This window comes from Anomalospiza imberbis, chromosome 2 (genome assembly GCF_031753505.1).
Source record: "Anomalospiza imberbis isolate Cuckoo-Finch-1a 21T00152 chromosome 2, ASM3175350v1, whole genome shotgun sequence".
NCBI classification, from domain to species: Eukaryota; Metazoa; Chordata; class Aves; order Passeriformes; family Viduidae; genus Anomalospiza; species Anomalospiza imberbis.
In genome coordinates, this window is record NC_089682.1 from 88,748,272 (window position 1) to 88,766,306 (window position 18,035).

The 18,035-nt window shown below is 36.2% G+C and overlaps 1 long non-coding RNA gene across 1 annotated transcript; it reads right to left on the reverse strand.

Annotated features, from left to right (window-relative positions):
* Window positions 1-1,680: 1,680 nt before the first annotated feature.
* On the reverse strand, window positions 1,681-7,916 carry LOC137466979 (uncharacterized). Its single transcript, XR_010995354.1, has 3 exons — window positions 7,583-7,916; window positions 2,172-2,327; window positions 1,681-1,781 (listed from the first exon to the last, which is right to left on the reverse strand). It is a non-coding gene; the product is annotated as an uncharacterized lncRNA (long non-coding RNA).
* Between the last annotated feature and the right edge of the window lie 10,119 nt (window positions 7,917-18,035).

Genomic DNA, 18,035 nt, shown 5'->3' on the forward strand with positions numbered 1-18,035 from the left:
ATGTAAGAGGGCTGATCAATCCTGAAGGATATAACCTTCAAAATGTTATCTTTATTTCTTAATTAGCTATCCTTTCCTTTAGACTTGTGAGTATTTATCCTCACAATCTCTGTGATCAGCAGATACCTGCTGGGAGTCCTTCTGGACATCTGTCTTTTCCCCTTGTCCCATAGAGGATTTAGCAGTGTATTCCAAGGTACAAAAAATGGGGGTGTAACATATTTGCTTGACTTGAACAGATTGAACTCTCCTCTAAATATATGGTTACTTACATAAAATTAATAAAGGTATCCTGAAAGATAATTAATGAGAAAAACACCCCAAAACTTTTAGGGAATTATGACTTTTTAATGTTTATATTATTAACTTCCAAGTGGAGCTATAAGCATCCTGTGGCTAAGCTGACTCAACATATTTCAAAGACTATGGAGGGTGAAAGGGAAAAAAAAGGGAAAACTCATTTGTAGACATAAAAAGTCAAGTGTCTGCAATGTCTAGCCAACTGAGACAATGTTGATATTTTATGTACACAGCTTCTGAGGCTTTGAGATTGTTATTTAGAGAAATAAAACATACACAGCTCCAAACGATATTGTGAGGAAAGGAAGGTCTATGCATATCACTGTGCAAACGTCCAGTCTTAGGGATCAGAACTCTTGAGGTCTGTGAGCTGAGCAAACAAAGTGTGGTGGTATTGCTGAGATGTTGAACTGTCCCTGGCCCACGCAGTGAAGGAAAGGGAAAATTTTCTTCACAAAAATATCAAAGCTTGCCAAAAAAGTACTTGCTATACTGCAGTTGTATTTTTCTTTGGGAAGAAAAAAGCTACACAAACCCCACATTTGGCTTATATGAAACAATTATATAAATATAGCAATTATACAAAGTGACATTTCAATAATGATCACTGTACTAGTGTTTTACAGGCAGATGCCAAGACATTCCGTGTTTGAAGAAAGGATGGCACCAGCTGGGAGTTAAAGTGAGTGCAGTGAAAAGTAAAAGCAGGTGCTAAAGACAATCTGGCATAATTTACATTACTTTGTTAATGCAAACAAAGTGTTGATCTGCTTGAGAATAAGATGGCTCTACAGAGAGACCCAGACAGACTGGATCAATGGGCTGAGGACAACTGCATGATGTTCAGTTAGGTCAAGTGTCAGGTCCTGCACTTGCATTTCAACACCCCCATGCAACACTCCAGACTTGTGGAAGAGTAGCTTGAGAACTGCTAAGCAGAAAGGAGCTTGGGGTTGATGGTTGGCAGCTGGCTGTACATGAGTCTGCAGTGTGCCCAGGTGGCCAGGAGAGTCAATGGCTGGTATCAAGAAGAGTGTGGCCAGCAGGAAGAGGAAAGTGATCGTCTCTCTGCTCAGCACTGGTGCGGCCACATGTAGAAAGCACTGTGTTCAGTTTTAGACTCTTCAGCTCAAAAAGAACAGAGAGATGTTGGAACAAGTCCAGAGAAGGCCAAGGAAGCTGGTGAAGGAGCTGGAGCACAAGTCTTATGAGGAGTGGCTGAGAGAACTGGGGTTGTTAAGTTTGAAGAAGAAGAGCATCAGACAAAGTTCAGATTAAATGCGAGAGAAAAAAGCAAGTCACTAAATGGGTGTTTAGGCATTTGAATAAGTTGCCTAGAAAGATGATGGAGTCACTGCCTCTGGAAGTGTTCATGAGGCATCTGGATGTGGATATGGTTTAGGAGTGATCATGGTGGTGCTAGGAGTACAGTGGACTAGATGTTCTTGAAGACCTCTTCCAAGCTAGATGCTTCTGTGACTCTATGAAACCTAAAGCAAAAAAAAAGTGAATATTTTTTAAAAAACTAAAAACCCAAACAAATAAACAAAACCTCAAAAAACAAAACAAATCCCTCAGTTTTAAAATCATTTTCTGGGAAGATATAAGGGCATGTATTTCTTTTGTATAATAACACTAGTGACCTGCAAACTCAACCAGAATCTATCAAATGTTACATCGGTAGAGAACATTTGGAGGGAAATAACTTTTGGATGTTTCTGAACAAGCAGAAAAGAGCTGATGAAGGAATTCAAGCAACTTCATAATTGTCTCTGTGGATTTGACCTTGGAAACAGTTCCTCTGGCCCCATATGACATCATCTTCTTGTTTATCTTCTGTGACAATTTGGAAATCAAAAATAAATCTTTACCTTGCATCCTTATACTAAATGCTCGTGTATCCAGCTTATGTCAAAATGCTTTATTGTATTCTATTTTTTTTAGTTGTCATAGATGCTTTTCTTTCTAGTCAGTAGTTATTAAATGGAAGGTTTTAAAAGATTGGTTCTTAGCATGCAGCCAAAAATCTGAAGGAGAAAACATTTTAAATAGCTCAATTTCTTCAAAATTTTAGATAAACACAAAACATTCTGAACCAATCAAGAACTGGCTGAGCAGCAGATCCCAGGGAGTTGTAGTCAGTAGTGGAGGATCTAAAATGCCTGTCACTAATGGTGTACTCCAAGTTTCAACACTGGGTCCAGTACTGTTTAACTTATCCATCAATGACTTGAATGAAGAGGTAGATGCTGTTAGGAACTAGTTTAATCACAGAGGAGTAAAAAGAACTAACAAAGTGAATAAAACAGAAACAACTTTGAAGGTTGGAAATATTCCCATAATACCGAGATAAATCCAAATGAGATTAAATATTAATGCCAAAAAATTGATATAGTTTTATTTAATAGTAAGAGAGGCAAAGAAAGAGAAAAATAGAGAAAAGTTAGAAAAAGATAAGGTTACTTTAAAACGTATAGGATTGGTCACCACCACACTGTGCTACCTTCATTGCTGCTGAGACGGGGTAGGGGGAGTGGAGCAGTTTTTGCTTTTTTCAGCTGTTTGAAGTGACTTACATGCCTTCTCCGATCCCAGGAGCGGTTTGGCTGGGATGCAGCAGCCCATCCCCCGGGATGCAGGCGCGGTGCCCGAGGCCGCGGCCGAACCTCGGGGCACTGGCGGCGCTCTCACCGCGGGATGCAGGAGCGGAGCGGGGGCTCCGCAGCTCGCTGTGACTCCGGTCCGGGGCTGCAGGGTCGGGGCGTTCTCCCCAGGCGGGCGATGTCACCTCCCGGGGGCCTCAGAGTGTTCTGCAGCCGGCCATGGTGGTGGGGGGAAGGCAAAGGTCAGGGATTCTGCCCCTCGCTTTCCCCTCCACGTTTTGCACCAGTTTCGCCTTCTTTTTTGTGTGCCTCAAGGCGAGTTACTCGCAGCCCATCCCGCACACAGTTTTCAGGTGTTCAAGACTGATTGTGATAAGCAGACACAATGACAAAATACTTTTTGAAGCCTTTTTCTTATTATCAAGCTGTTACAGATGCCATGTTAACCAGTTTGTTGATGACACAAAGCTGGAAGGAGTGGCCGATACCCCAGAGTTCTGTGTGGCCCTTCAGAAGGAACTCGACAGGCTGGAGAGATGGGCAGAGAAGAGCTGCCTGGTGTTCAGCAAAGGCAAGTGCAGGCTCTTGTACCTGGGGAGGAAAAACCCCATGCACCAGGCACAGGTGGGGGCTGACCTATTGGAAAGAAGCTCTGCAGAGAAGGACCTGGGGATCCTGGTGAAAAACAAGCTGTCCATGAGCCCATCTGTGATTCAGTGTAATGTGCTGCAGTCATTGCAAGTGTTTGTTGATGCTAGGACAGGTCTATGAAAGGCATGAGTGGTGGTGCATGCACATCTTAAACAACTAAATAATTTCTATGCTCACTTTAGAAGCTCACACTGCAGATATCTGCAGTGATAGATGTTTTTTATAGTCAGTGGGGAAAGAAGTCTAGGCCATAATTAATTTGTTCTCATCAGTTGTTCAGTGTCCTTTTAGCAATAGCTGTCCATACTGAACAGCCAACCTAAATAATTGGGCTGTACTTCTGTGCACAACACTGCGCTTGCAACTGCACATCTTTCTGCTATCTAAGTAACAAAGAGAAATGCTTTGTTACACTTTTCTGCAAATAAAATGAACTGACTCAAACTTGTTTAATACCATGGATAATGCCTGCCTTCTTTTGTTCCTCTCTAAGTTAGCAGCACGTTGTTGAAATGCAAAAGCTTCTAGGGTTTTCAGACAAACCAACCAACAAACAAAAAAAACAGTAACACAACAACAACAAAAGAATGCCAACCAAAACCCCACCTTTAAATGCTATAGTTCAATGACAAATCTCGTGTTAGCTAACAGAAAAAATACCACAGCTCAGAATAATGTTCTAAACTTTATAAATGCTTTGAAAAATTTACACTAGTTATTTTCAAAGTCCGTGAGAGATGTCAGCTATTCTCTTTAATACAAAATCTTTTTATGTCACCTTCTGCTTACTGGTCTTTGGTAAACTTCTATAGTTGATGTTGACTTTGTTAGTTTACAAGCAAAAACTGATATAACTTCTAAAAAGTGGCCCATGGTTTCACAGTAGGTCTCATGCCACCAGGTTCAAGATAAACAATGGTGTATGCTCTTTAAAGCAAACAAAATGTATGTCTCAATATATAACACATCTGTGATTCAGTCTTGCAAAGTTACTTTTATATGGCTAACACCACTGAGCAAGTAAAGGAATATCTTCCTATGCTGAAGCCCTAAGGTGAAAGTAGAATCAGCCTTCCTCTTCAGATCCACGTACTAGAAAATTTTAACAAGGTCAATGACTATGTCAGTGGCTTTAATTTATCACAAATAGAATAAAAAAAATAAAGAAGAGGTTAATAAAATAAAGCCTCTCTTTTTTTTTTTTTTTTTTTTCTGGCATAATTTGTTTGTCATTTCTTTTACTTTTCCTTCCCTCTACTAGTTTTCTTTCCTGTTTTTATAAACTGTGGATCCATAGTCACATTATTTTGGTTTTTGAAGTTACTGATCACCAGCTGCAGTGCAGGAATTACTTATGTATATGTTGTAAGTCTGAAAAAAATGCAATATAATTCAATTAGCTGTAGCACAATTGAAAGAGTAAAAATTACATGAAAATACATTATGTTTTTCAAGGACTAAAAATGCTCAATATGAAGAACTGTCATGATTTATGTGATGTGTGATACTTATTTACGTGTAGTTCTTTGACAATGTGCATGAACTTCAGAACTGTCTTATTTTATTTTCCAATTGGTTTCATTAATGTCTACTTCCCCACAAAAATTAGACTTGGACTGTTACTAGACTATCATAATATATATTTGACTTAGTAAATTTCTTCTCCAAAGTTTTAGGTCATTTCTTTATTTCCTTGCTGGAACTGCATCTTTATGTTGCTTCTCACCTTTTTACTTCCTTTGGTGTTCTTTGAAATTGCTGATGTGTTTGTATGGTTCACCAAAGCAGAATGTACATGTTGTTTCATACCACCCACTTTCATCTATCTGTGCCAACCACAAAATTACTCTCCTTTCTTTCCACACTTAGTCTATAATTTCAAGTAATCTAGAAGCATTTTTTTCATTATGTCAGAAATCTAATTATTTTCAGGGGTGAAAAAAGAAGCTTTTGAATTTTGTAACATTATGACACAGAGTACATATCTTATATGTTGCAGAACCATTGCTATACGTAACTTTTATTTCCTTTTTTTTCTTGGGCAAATGTGCTACTTTTCCTTCCCCTAAATGTGTTAAGCCCTTATGGTGAACAGATGAGTAAAGACATAATTGGATGAGATCTTCCATTCAAACTTGAGGCTTTCGTGAAATTAATACTTCATTCACAAGTCACCATTTCCTCAGTGGATCCTGAGTGCTTCTACAGTTCTCCAGTGTAAAGCACGTTACATCAGATAAATTATTTCAATTTTCACTAAAACAGCTCACAGAGCTGATTTATTCAAATATCACAACTCATTGGGAGAATGGGGATTTCCATTCCATTTCAGTGGGACTCTATAAATCATTCAAACTGAATCAGAAGAATATCTCTTGACACACCTAACTTGTCAACATGAAATGGTTAAGTTGACACTGCTAGAGGTATCATTGCATGAAATTTCATGGCTGACATACAACAAGAAAACAGTTAGATTGTGGTAAAGTCACAAAGTAAATTAAAACAGGCCTCCCTTCTATCACCATTCAAGAGTGTTCACACTTGAGGAGGAATTGTCAACTCCATTGATAATAGTCCTTAACATGACATCTCTCTAGAGATTACTATAAAAGTATTTCAGAAGGTTACATAAAGTGGGAGCTGAATGACAAGAAGGCTGAGGCCTGATTGAAAGATACTGAAAGGCATTTTTTAAACTTCTTTCAAATTGGGAGCTAAAGAAAACAGAAGACTTGTCTATTATCTTGAGGTAGGAAAAGGTAGCAAGAAAATTGCTATTCTGTTGAAACATATTGTGTTAGGGCAAGTAATAGATTGTTTTATCCTTAGTTGTCTGGCTCCTGTAGCTAAGGAAAAAGAACCAGGATTTTCCACTGCTGAGGTCCCAAATTTAATCCATATTGGACAAAAAATCTTTTCCAGCATTTTCATTCACCATCTGAGTTCAAGCTGTTCAAGTGTCTGTTTTTTTTCCAGCTTGTAAGGTGCTGTGTGCCTTGAGAAATTTATATTTTGTTGTGTACCTAGAAAGGCATAATACTGTCGACTGCAATATAAATAATGCTGATGACACTGAATAGATCAAAATGGCTCAGTATTATCAATCACTGTGAAAGAAGCAAACAAAAAGTTTATCCAATAAACATAGCTTTTTAGTGTGTTTTTTTTCCTACTTCAGAAACATGAACAGCTTATGTGTTTTAGGGAAGCTTTCCAAAAGCCTGTCACCGATTTTTAGCTCCAGATTGCCACTGAAAATAAAAAAAGGTGGGAGTGTGACTTCCCCTGTGTCACTGAAAATTTCCCCTAGCACACTTCATGTACTTCTTTGTACTTAATTCTTAATCCAATAAAAATTTATAACTCACATTCAGATACTCCCTTTTGTTTGTACCAAACAAAGGTGGGAGAACACTGTAAAGCATTTACAAGAATATGAATTCCTCTTCTTGAGTGGGTTCACTTCAACTGTTTTCATGCCGGCTTTGTGCTTACTTCCTGTCAATATTGCAGTGATCAAGTTTTAGTAGTGATAAAATTCATGAAAGATACCTTCAGCCTGAATGCTCCGTTGTCAAAAGCAAAATCTGAATTGCATAACTAATCGGTGGTGTGAATTTCAAATATCTCAGTCAATATTGCATTTCAAAAATGGATCTTAGCATGTAATCTAATATTCTAACACAAAAAATTTAGTTCTGTAGTGAGGGGTAAGACAAATACAATTCATTGGCTATAAATAAAAAATTATTGGAGATCAAGAAAAGACAGTATTGGGAAAGTTAGAATGTAGATAGCAGAAGATTTTTGGGTATTTAAAGACACAGATCGGGTTTATGGTTTATATTATCATATTAAATGATTTCTTTTATTTGTTTTCAACAGAGGTTTGGGCATCAAATGATTTTACAAATTTGAAAACTTGTAGTAAACATCTATCTTCATCATTATGTACTCAAGATGGAATTAATCTCAGAATTATTTATAGTCAATAGGGGACTGGACATCACCAAAGGGAAATTTACCCTGACCCTTTAAGGCTTCTGGATTAAATGTGATGATCCCTCTTCTTCTTGCATTAACTTTGTGTCAAGACTGGCCTACACTAGATAGGCAAAAGTTGCACTTTACAAATCCTCTCATATATTTTGGTAGAATCATAAGATGAAATAGCCTGAAAAAACAGAAAATCTCAGTTTTATAAGTTACAGAATGAAAATACAAATATAGTTTTCATAGTGAAAATTCTCAATGTGTTCTTGAGCTAAACCCAAACAATAGTTAAAGCAACGGAAATAGTAAAGCATGTTTTCCTACTTATATGTGAAGTTTGACATAACATGAATGTTGATATCTGTGTATATCTTCATACTGTGTTAGCTTTTCCAGCACAATCAATTGCGGCTTTTGTTCTTCTCTGCCCTGGTCCCGGGCAGCTGGGGTGCCTGGCTAGGCACGCTGATTTTCAGTGAGACCGGGGCTGCCACGTGTGCAGAGCTCTAGGGCTGAGCCTCTGTGTGGGTTTGCCGCTTTCGTAGCCGTACGCTGGGAGGAAATAAAGGGAGAGAGAAGGCACACCTCGTCCCACATGGCTGAGAACTGTTTATTTCCCCCGTGGCTGCAGCAGTGGTCAGAGCAGCGTTCCCAGGTCGTGCACGTGGACAAAATGGTGATTTGAACAAAGGAAGCATTGGGTTGAATAGGGGGCAGGCAGACAGGGGCGGAAGCCCCCCTCGCCCAGTGGGGACAGACAACAAGGGAGTGGCATGGACCACAGCAACCTAAGGGAACATTACAGAGGTGGGTACAGTGTTCTGGGACAAATAGGATTGCAAGGATGGGGTGACTGACACAGAACTTTCAGAAATAAACAGGGGGTGGCTATAAGATGGACATGTAAGAGCTCCTATGGTACACAGCTTGGAGCAGACCATTGTGAGGGGGAAATGGGGGTACATAGAACCGACTGACTAACATTTATTAAAATGCCTAACTGAACAAACCCGGCATGCAACAATTAATATTCAAGATCTTAACTTACTGGTATTTGCCTGCTGATTTTCATTTAGCTCCTTGTAAACCCTTATAATTGTGTGTTTGGATGTTTTAGATTTTGCCTTTTTTGTCTGTAGGGTGTTTTTTTGGTTTTTTTATTGAAATTGCAAAATAATGAAAAGATTCTGAATTGGGACAACTTGGATGATAATACAAGAAACTGAACTTAGGAAACTAAACATCAAGATGACCCTTGATGTTATTTCTGTGTATCTCACATAGTTTCTTATGAAGAATCATAGAATATCAGATTAAAATTTTATCCCTGTGTAATCACCAGCTGGATCCTCCAAACATTGGGAAGAGTTCAAAACAAAATGTCATAAGATAGAATGTTTAGAGAGAAAATCTGGCTACATTTAAGTCAGTGGTAAAGTTTTTATTGATTTCCAAGGAAAATATAGCAAGTGTAAGCCTTAATCATGAACAATGTATTATTAAAATTTTTAATGTGTAAAATGACTAAAGGATATAGACAGATTTTCTTTATACATTTTTTTTAGCTATTATATGTCCTTCTGTGACCTCAAGTTTTTATCTCCTGAGCATTTCTAATTATTCAGAGTAGACTTACTGTGGAAACAGCTTACATATCTGTCATATTCACCTAAAAGGAAGATTTAAAGCCTACACTGTATTTATTATGCTAATTCACTTTGAAATCTATGGTGAAGGTGCTTCATGCCTTTCAAACTGAGTTTGCATAGTAAATTTAATATAGGTCTTGGTGGCCCACAAACTTTATCCCTGAAGCAGCTTTAAAAGTGCCTTAAGGAAGTGTGTAGTACACACACTGGGAAATACACATGCAGTGAGAAAAAGAGGGAAAAAAGTAAGTAATTCTATTTTGCAGCTTATGCTTCAGTGGTTCAGTTTGGATTTCTTTACTTAATATCTTCAGTTGCTGTAATCATGCTCTCAGAAGCCCAAGCACTTAGTAATTATACTGCTAATGCAGTTTTTCCATTAAATGGCTAGCTTTCATCAGAATTAGCTTTTTCCAGACTTAAGTGTTAAAAGGTGGTTTTGTTGTTGTCAGACAGGTTATTTTCCTCTGAAAAAGTGCCCTCCACCACCAACCATTGTGACACAAAAAAGCCAAATAAGCATTTCTTTTTGTATTCTTGTCTTTTTAATCACCATGAATAGTGGTGGGGTACTTTTGGGACCAGAAAGTCCTAAAAATTTAAAGGTTTTTAATACCTCTTATAGTAAATTTTTATAGTCAGCTTGAGAAACAAATATGCCTTCCTACTGTATGCAAGGTGCTGTACCAGTAATTTTTCTAGCTAAAAAAAATATAATAAAATGATGATGATCAAATTTCCTATACATTCACTTTCTAAGACTGAAAAAAATAGGAATTCAACAATAATCCCTCATCACCAAACATTGCATGCCATATAATTTTAAAGTTAAATTTAAGAGAATTAGAAATGGGTTTAAGATGACAACGAACAACTAGGGAAGATGAACATCACTAATACTGCTTCATAGCGGCGGTTTTGGCTATAGCATAATAGTTTGTTGTCCTAGGTTATATTAAAGTGATTTTAAAAAATTATGTTTCTTTCACTTGCCTTTTTCTTTCCTAAATGAGTCATTGAAGGATGGCTTTGAAGTTGTGTTGCCTTAAATGTATTTAAATATTAACATAATAGATATTCTGTGTACATGAAAATTCACAAACATTGCTCTACTGGTCTGATTTGTGATCTGCATTGAGTCATTTCCTAGCTTTAATCCAGATGTCTTCTTTAGGCTTCTAGGAGATGCACAGTGGTAATGAACACAAATAGAGTTTTTATAGTCTCTGGGCTCCACTGCTTGCGCAGTGTCTCTTAAGCAGCAAGATCATCAAATATTATGAGACAATTAATGAGTAATTAAAGAAGAAAAATGCATCCTTCAGAAATGGCTTATTTATGGCTTTTACAAAACATTTATGCACATTTCACATAGCTATAAAAAAATCTACCCTTTAAACACGTCATGAACGCATGTAGATAAAAAAGAAACAATATTAAACAGAATATATGGATATCAGAAAAGTCTGACAGAAACTGCAAACAAAAAACTGTTTAGAAAACAAACCAAAAAAAGTATGAAAATAGTTCTCCTAAACCCTTAAACAGGTTTAAGGTGATCTGGTGAGGTGTAAGATACTTAGCATACCTGTATTTTCAAGTCAGTTTTTCTCTCATTCTCTAACTTCCAAGCTGAAACTGAGGTGAAAGTCATGCCCTTCATCTTGAATTCCTAATAGTTTTCTTAGCCATGGTACATGAGAATATGGTGTGGCGTTTGCTCGCTATGGCCTCAAGCATCTAAAGCGCTGGCTAGCACTTCTTTGTGAGGTCGTACCCGCTACGTTTATGGGCACTCCAGGGTTGCAGAGTGTCCCAGCGTGGGTTAGCAGCTTTGGTGGCTCGATGCAGAGAGGAAGCGAAGGGAAGAGAGTAGGACACTTTGCCTGCGAAACTGAGAACTTTTATTCCCCCATGTGTGGTCTGAGCTAATGGCTCTTGGATCAGTGTAAGGCAAAATGGCAATTTGGACAAAAGATTGCATCAGATTAAATAGGGAGTGGGCGGATAGGGGTGGAAACTTGTCTTGCCCTATAGGGTTAAACCAAGGTAGGGTTTCACAAACAATGGTGATATAACAGAGGTGGGTACAGCATTCTGGGACAAATAGGAATGCAAATGTGGGGTGATTGACACGGAACTTTCATGAAGAAGCAAGGAGTGGTTACAAGGTTGACACCCCAACAGGGAGTGACAACCCCTGATTGACAGAACCATGTAAGGAGAAACCCTGGGAGGAGTAAGATGACTGATAGGTGACTGTGGATTTGCGTGATGGGAAATCTTGGAGTAAACAACCTGGATCAAACCACTGTGAGGGAAAGATAGGGGTACAAGGAACCTGTCTAACTAACATTAATAAAATCCCTGACCAAACCAACCTACAACAATATGGGTTAAATGTGTCTTTTTGATTACTGAGGAAATGATCGCACTTAAAATACAGTGAAATTTTTTCATTTAATCTACTAGTTTACATTAGGGGAAAAAAGAAGAAAATAAGGTGTGTTTGGCTTATGTTTCCATCTTTCACAAAACAGTAATTAAAGTTTATTTTGGAAAATGTTATTTCACTCACCAGGAAAGTTCATCATAATGACAAGTTCTATGACAGCTATACATTGAGTTTCAGTTAAAAATACTGATATCCATGCATTATAAAAAGTATAATGTGAAGGAAGAAATATTTCGTTTGGGACAGTACAATCATATTGGGAACAGGTTACATATTTTATATGTAATTTTTACCAGCTTCTACTTCCACATAGCTATATGCATATTGATAGTTCTGTATGTATATACACGCATGTGTGTGAGTGTTTGTAGGCAAGGGCTGAAAAGAAAATTGATTTAGTTCCTCATTTAAAAATGAACTTAAAATAACAATTTCATTGTCAAAAGTGCTTTTCCTTAAATTAAAATCAGTCCTGCAAAAATTGCCAGGTTACTTATATCAAGTTGGAGTTGAAAATGTATGTATGCACTGAAGAGTCACAGGCACTCCTGATGTTGTACAAAACACATTGTTTTACTGTATATTGCAATATCTGTGAAAAATTTGCATCCTCATAAATGGAAATATCTATTGACTGAAACAAAAACAAAATGCTTTTTTTCTTACTCATCAGGAAGACAGACAAGAGATGCTGCCTTGAAAAACCACAGTATAAATGTAGGCAAGGATGATGGTCTTCACGGGCTCTCTCAAGGCAAGGAACCCATTTAAGGCCAGGTCTTCTGTAGAGATGTACTGCTGATCATATTCCCTCTTGCCATCTCTTGTCCCTGAAGAAGCAAGGTGCTCACCCAACTTCCACCATGTTTTCCTTTTGCTGTCTACAAGCTTTCTCTTTTAAAAGCAGGAAGAAATTAACTGATTTTCCAAGTGTATTAATGTTCATGATTGGAATGATCTTCACTGGCATTTCCTGAGGTAAGCATGTCCCAGCTCCACATCAGCTTTCAAGTCTTCTCTGAGGAACAGGTCTCCTACTTTGAGGAACATGAGTTCTGCCCTATGTTGGGACATAGTAGACAGGTTTCAGATATCACAGAAAAATTCATTACACACACATCAGAGTGTAGTGATGTTCAGACATCTGCCTCTGAAGCCATCGGAGAGAGAATCACATTGCCTAAGTTTTAGGAGTTGTTTTGACTAAATATATAAATGTTCTTAACATTTCTTATATGTTCTTAAATGTTCTTATAAATGTATAAAAGAGTATGCATATATCCTGAGTATTGTATCACACCCCAAATCATGAGTTCTTTTATCCTTGTCCTCTAAATATGAATTTTCAAGAAACCCATTTTAGGCAGATCTCTGTTGGAAAAGTGAGCCTGTCTCTAAATTAGTTCCCTAAGAACATAGTATTTTTCAAGTAAATACAAATGCTTTAGATGACGGCACATTTTCAGTATGTATCTGAAAAGCACAGACATATCAAAATTACCTCAAAGTTCAGTATTACCTTGCAGACAACACAAATTAAAACAGTGCTTCTTCTGGTATTACAGTTTTCAGAATTTTTTAAGAGGAGCTGAAGTATTTAATATCAAAACCCCAAATCTGCTATATATATTAAGCAAAGAAAAATAAAAATCAATGTGATCCCAAGTTCACTTTTTAAATTTTCTTGGAAGGAAAGAGATTTCTTTAGTGTATTTATAATATATAACATGTAATCACATATGTAAAATATATGATTATTGTAATACATATTTGCAAGTATAATTATACAGAGAGCTGTACATGTAATTATTATAATATGGGATTAATTAAATAATTAATCAAATTACTAAGACTAAAAACTGGAAATTTTTAAATTTAGAAATAAACCTAGAGAAAAAAAATAATTTTTTACTGTAAGACTGTGATAAAAAATACTTTTCAATATGTTGACAGTTCTTGAAACTTAAGAAATTAAATAATATTTCAGAAAGTAATGCATCTATTATATTAATTTATTTGTTTTGCAAAATATAAAATAAATATTATAGGGGGTTCTACTAATAGAGGCTTCTTCAAATTAATTATAGAATTTGCAGAAAAATATTTGGATCTAAGTAAAACCTAAAAATTTTGCATTGCTGTAAGGAATTAATTTGAAATTTTCCTTCTTGTCAAAGGTAATTTTAACCTATCAACTCAAAATGGAGCAATGGTGCAAATCAAATAAAAATTCCGTAAGTACTGTGGTTCCATAAACACTATGACTCATGTATATCTCAACCATATGTTTTTAACACATTTTATATAAAATTTATGACAGCAGTAGTTTTCTTGCTATGAACAAAACATACCAAAGTGCGTATCTCTAGGTCTCAGTTTAATAGATTACATTTTTATCTACTTATTTTGTCTATAAACCACAGATTTTAAAACTTGTTTTTGGTCAGGAGTTCACATTTATTATTGCAAACAGAGGGACAGAAATGATTTATATAGTGCATTTTTTGCAGTGATTTTCTGGGTGCAAAAATAAAAAAGGGGAGTTCATTTAGACGTTTTATTACCTTAGAATATAAATCCCATTTTGCTAAATTAGCTGGCAGTTTCATTTTTATCGTAAAATAAAACCTAGATAATATAGAATGTCTCCCTGGCATACCTTTTCAGCTTCCAACAATTATCTGTTAAGGTCTGCCTAGCTTGAGAATTGTATTCAAATTGTTGTCTTCAAAAGACATTTATTGTCCTCTGCCTCATTAATTTGTCTAATCCCTTTTAAAATGCATTTTTACTGTCAGATTTCACAATATTTTCTGGTGACAAATAAATAAGTACTGAGGGGTACAGTATTTGTTGTCTCTTTTCCTCACATAGTAGGAATTTCCTCTAGAATCTCTCACTTTCAAAGTACTTACTAATTCTTCTTTTATCTATATGCATCTTATTATTTTCTCATGTTTTATCTTCACATTTGTTTATACCATATTATTTTCTCTGCTCCAGCGAAGCACCATTATCACATCCAAAAATCAGATAATTGAACATCTCTGGCCCAACTTTATTAGTTATCTTTGGCAACTTAGGATTTCAAATAGCAAATAAGTGGTAATAAATTTATGTAAGTGGTGATCTCTTCTTCATAACTGTTACCTTTATTTTATAGATATGCAATTTATTCTTCCTTCTAACAACCTAGTCAATAAGTGTTGTGATGTCCAGTTGTAACTTTTCAATCAGAAATACGTTTTCCCTCATGCAAATTTTTATTATCAGCAAAGTCTGTTCCTTTACTATCCCTACCATTTAGAATATTCTGAACAATGCAAATAGCGAAACAGATACCTGACACTGGCTGTCACCCTTCATTGATGAAGTAACAGCTTATTCTTATAATTTATTTTCTCCCCCTTAACCACTGCTTAGTGCTTGAGAGGATTTTTCCTTTTATTTTGAAACAGCTTAATTTCTTTACAAGCTTATTATAAAAGATCTCTAGAAAGCTTTTGAAAATCCAAGTGCACTAAATCCACATGAATAACCTCATCATGCTTCTTGAGTACTTTAAAATAATACTAATAATTTCTGAAAAATAATTTCCTCCTGAAAGATAGCTCTTTGTTCATTCCTCATGTCCATACTTCTGCTTTATTTTGTATTCCTCTACTAATTGTATTGTTATCTATAATTTCTACATATTTTACATCTATTAAGGTTAAGAGACTAATCTGAAATTTGCTAGATTATTTTTTTATTATATCCTTTTTCTTTTTCCTTTTTTTTTTAACAAGTTACATAACAGACATTCAGGAGTTTTATACTGCAGTTTCTTAAGATTTCAGGGGCAAATAACAGCTTTCCTAATGTCAATAACTCTACAATGGAGATGGTAATTATGGAAGAGTGAATGGCAGTTCCTGCTTTAATAGGGGAGCTGCTCCCATCTCCAGAAATTGCAGAAACTCTTTCCTCATTTCTCTGTTTGTTTGTGGCTATTAGAGAATTGTCACAATGGAGCTGGCTTTATTCATTAAACCATTAGTCTCATTCATTCAAAGTGAAAGACATCTGGGATAAATCCAATTGTAACAGACTGGGCCTCAGCTGTCCCCAACCCTCCTGGATTTACCCTACCACGTCTATGGGGACAGGCATGAGAAGTAGAATCCTCTGCCCTCAAGAAGAATAAAAGACTGCAAGTAAATAATCATGAAGTATTTGAAGTAGTGTCAAAGGGAGAAGTATGGTTTTGCCACAGTTTGAGGAAATCAGAGCATTAGACAATTACCAAACAGCTAAAGCCAAATATCCAATCAATCTACACCTACAAGCAGTTCCTGCCAAGCAAATTTATGTCATTTGTCACCAGCTTGCCAAGTCCAGTAAAACTCAGCCTTCCAAGTCAGCCACATAGGCTATTCTCATGAAACCCACAGAAGTTGTGAATATTATTCTGTTGTTGGCATTGTACTCCTGAAGCATAGGAACAGTTATGTCCCATCCAGATCTCAAGGACTACCGCATCCATATTTCCAAGGCTAACAACCAAGCAGCCTGATGTAGTCATCACCCTGTAATGGTAGATTTCATCATTTTTCTGTTTCTTTCAATTTCTAATGAGAGGAAGACTAAATTTCAAACTTCTGTTTTACCAACCAAAATTTCTTCTTTCTACATTCATAACCTACGTTTGACTTTGAGCTTTTCTTCTTTTAGAAGCAAGTATGTCTGAAGAAGGCATAGGTACAAAACAGAAAGAAGATGCATATGTTTAAAAATAAATTTAAAGAAAGAAATCATATATTACCAAAATTATTCCTAACTTCAGAAGATTTATAATACATCTTGTTGATTTTATTGTAATCTCTACAGACCTCAGAGATCTCCACAGACATTTCTTAGGTTTCTTCCTCCCAGGTCTCTCTAGAGAATTCATGTGAGCCTTTAAAATAAATGTTCAAAAGGGGGACTGTGTGGTACAGTGCTTAATTTTTTTCCAATCTCACTGCATCTCAAAGGAAAACTAAATTAATTTCTTTTGCCTATCATTATTTTGGGAATATTTTGTCACTTCTCTACAACTGCGCTGTTGTATGAATAAAGTGACATAATATAAGAAAAAAAAAAAAAAACAAAAAACAGATAGTAAGGTGAGAGATTCTAGCTACAGTGGAATACTATACAGACTCAAAAAACTTATGTTCAGTATTTCTCTGGTTGGTTGTTCTCTTTTTTTTTAGAGGTTTTTGTTATTGTTGTTTTTGTGGTATTTTGGTTGGTTTTGTTTATTTTGTGGTGGGGGGTTTTGATGGTTTTATTTATTTGGTCATTGTTCTTTTTATTTTCTTTGGTTTTGGTGCTTTTTTTTTTGCTTGGTTGGTTTTGGTTGTTTCGTGGGTTTTTGTTTGTTTATTTGTTGGTTTGGATTTTTTTGTTTTGTTTTGTTTTTTTGCTTTACAGATTTCCATACTGCACGCTTTACAAAATAGAGCCCCTATATCACAGCAGCTACACCATGCTATCAGTAGGTGTAATATGATCTGCAGTGCTGAGTGTCCTGTGAGGAAAGATCTTTCACACAGCTTTTGGTACCTTCGAGGAATTCCTTGGTGTCACTTGGATCTTCCTAACCCTTAACTTACTGCTAATGGGTATTTAAGCTGGAATTTAAGAGAGGGGTGTAAAAGAAAATAAAGAGCATATTTGGAAGATGCATGCAGCATAAGGTTAATGCTTATCCTAGACTTCTTGTACAATGAAAGCTTTAAGACTCCTTATTTTTTTTGGTGATATTATGTATTCAAGTGGTTATTTCAAGATTGGTTAAACTTTTACAATACTATCCTGTCAACCTCTTTTTAGGCCTTTACTTAATTGACACTTAAAAGGGGCGTAGTGGATTTTTTTTAACCTTTTTGCGTCAACTTTGAAAAACTAAAAAAAAAAAAAAACAAAAAAACCCAAAAAAAACCCCAAAAAAACTAAAAAAAAAAACAACTGGCACTTTAAAATCCTTTTGCTGTGATTTAGGGAACAATCAAAGAAGATAAACACTCACAGAGTGTCCAGTCCTCCAGTAAATCACAAAGAGGAACAGAGTGGGCGAGTGTATTTTCTAAGTAAGACTAAGTAAATGTCTAGAAAAGTCAATATGAGTCATCAGCCCCAGGGCCCTGGTAAAACAGGTAACAGCATCTCATAGCTTATTGTGTAGATTGATCAAGCTCTGCCTTCAAAAAAAGTGCATTGTGCCTTTTCCTATTTCTGTTGCAAAAGCCTGCTGCTATGATCAGTAAAGTCCTTTAAATTTACATCCTTAATCATGGACTCTTCATAGCCCTATAAGTGTTTCAGTGTCTGTAAGTTTTACCTGCAATAGGTCAT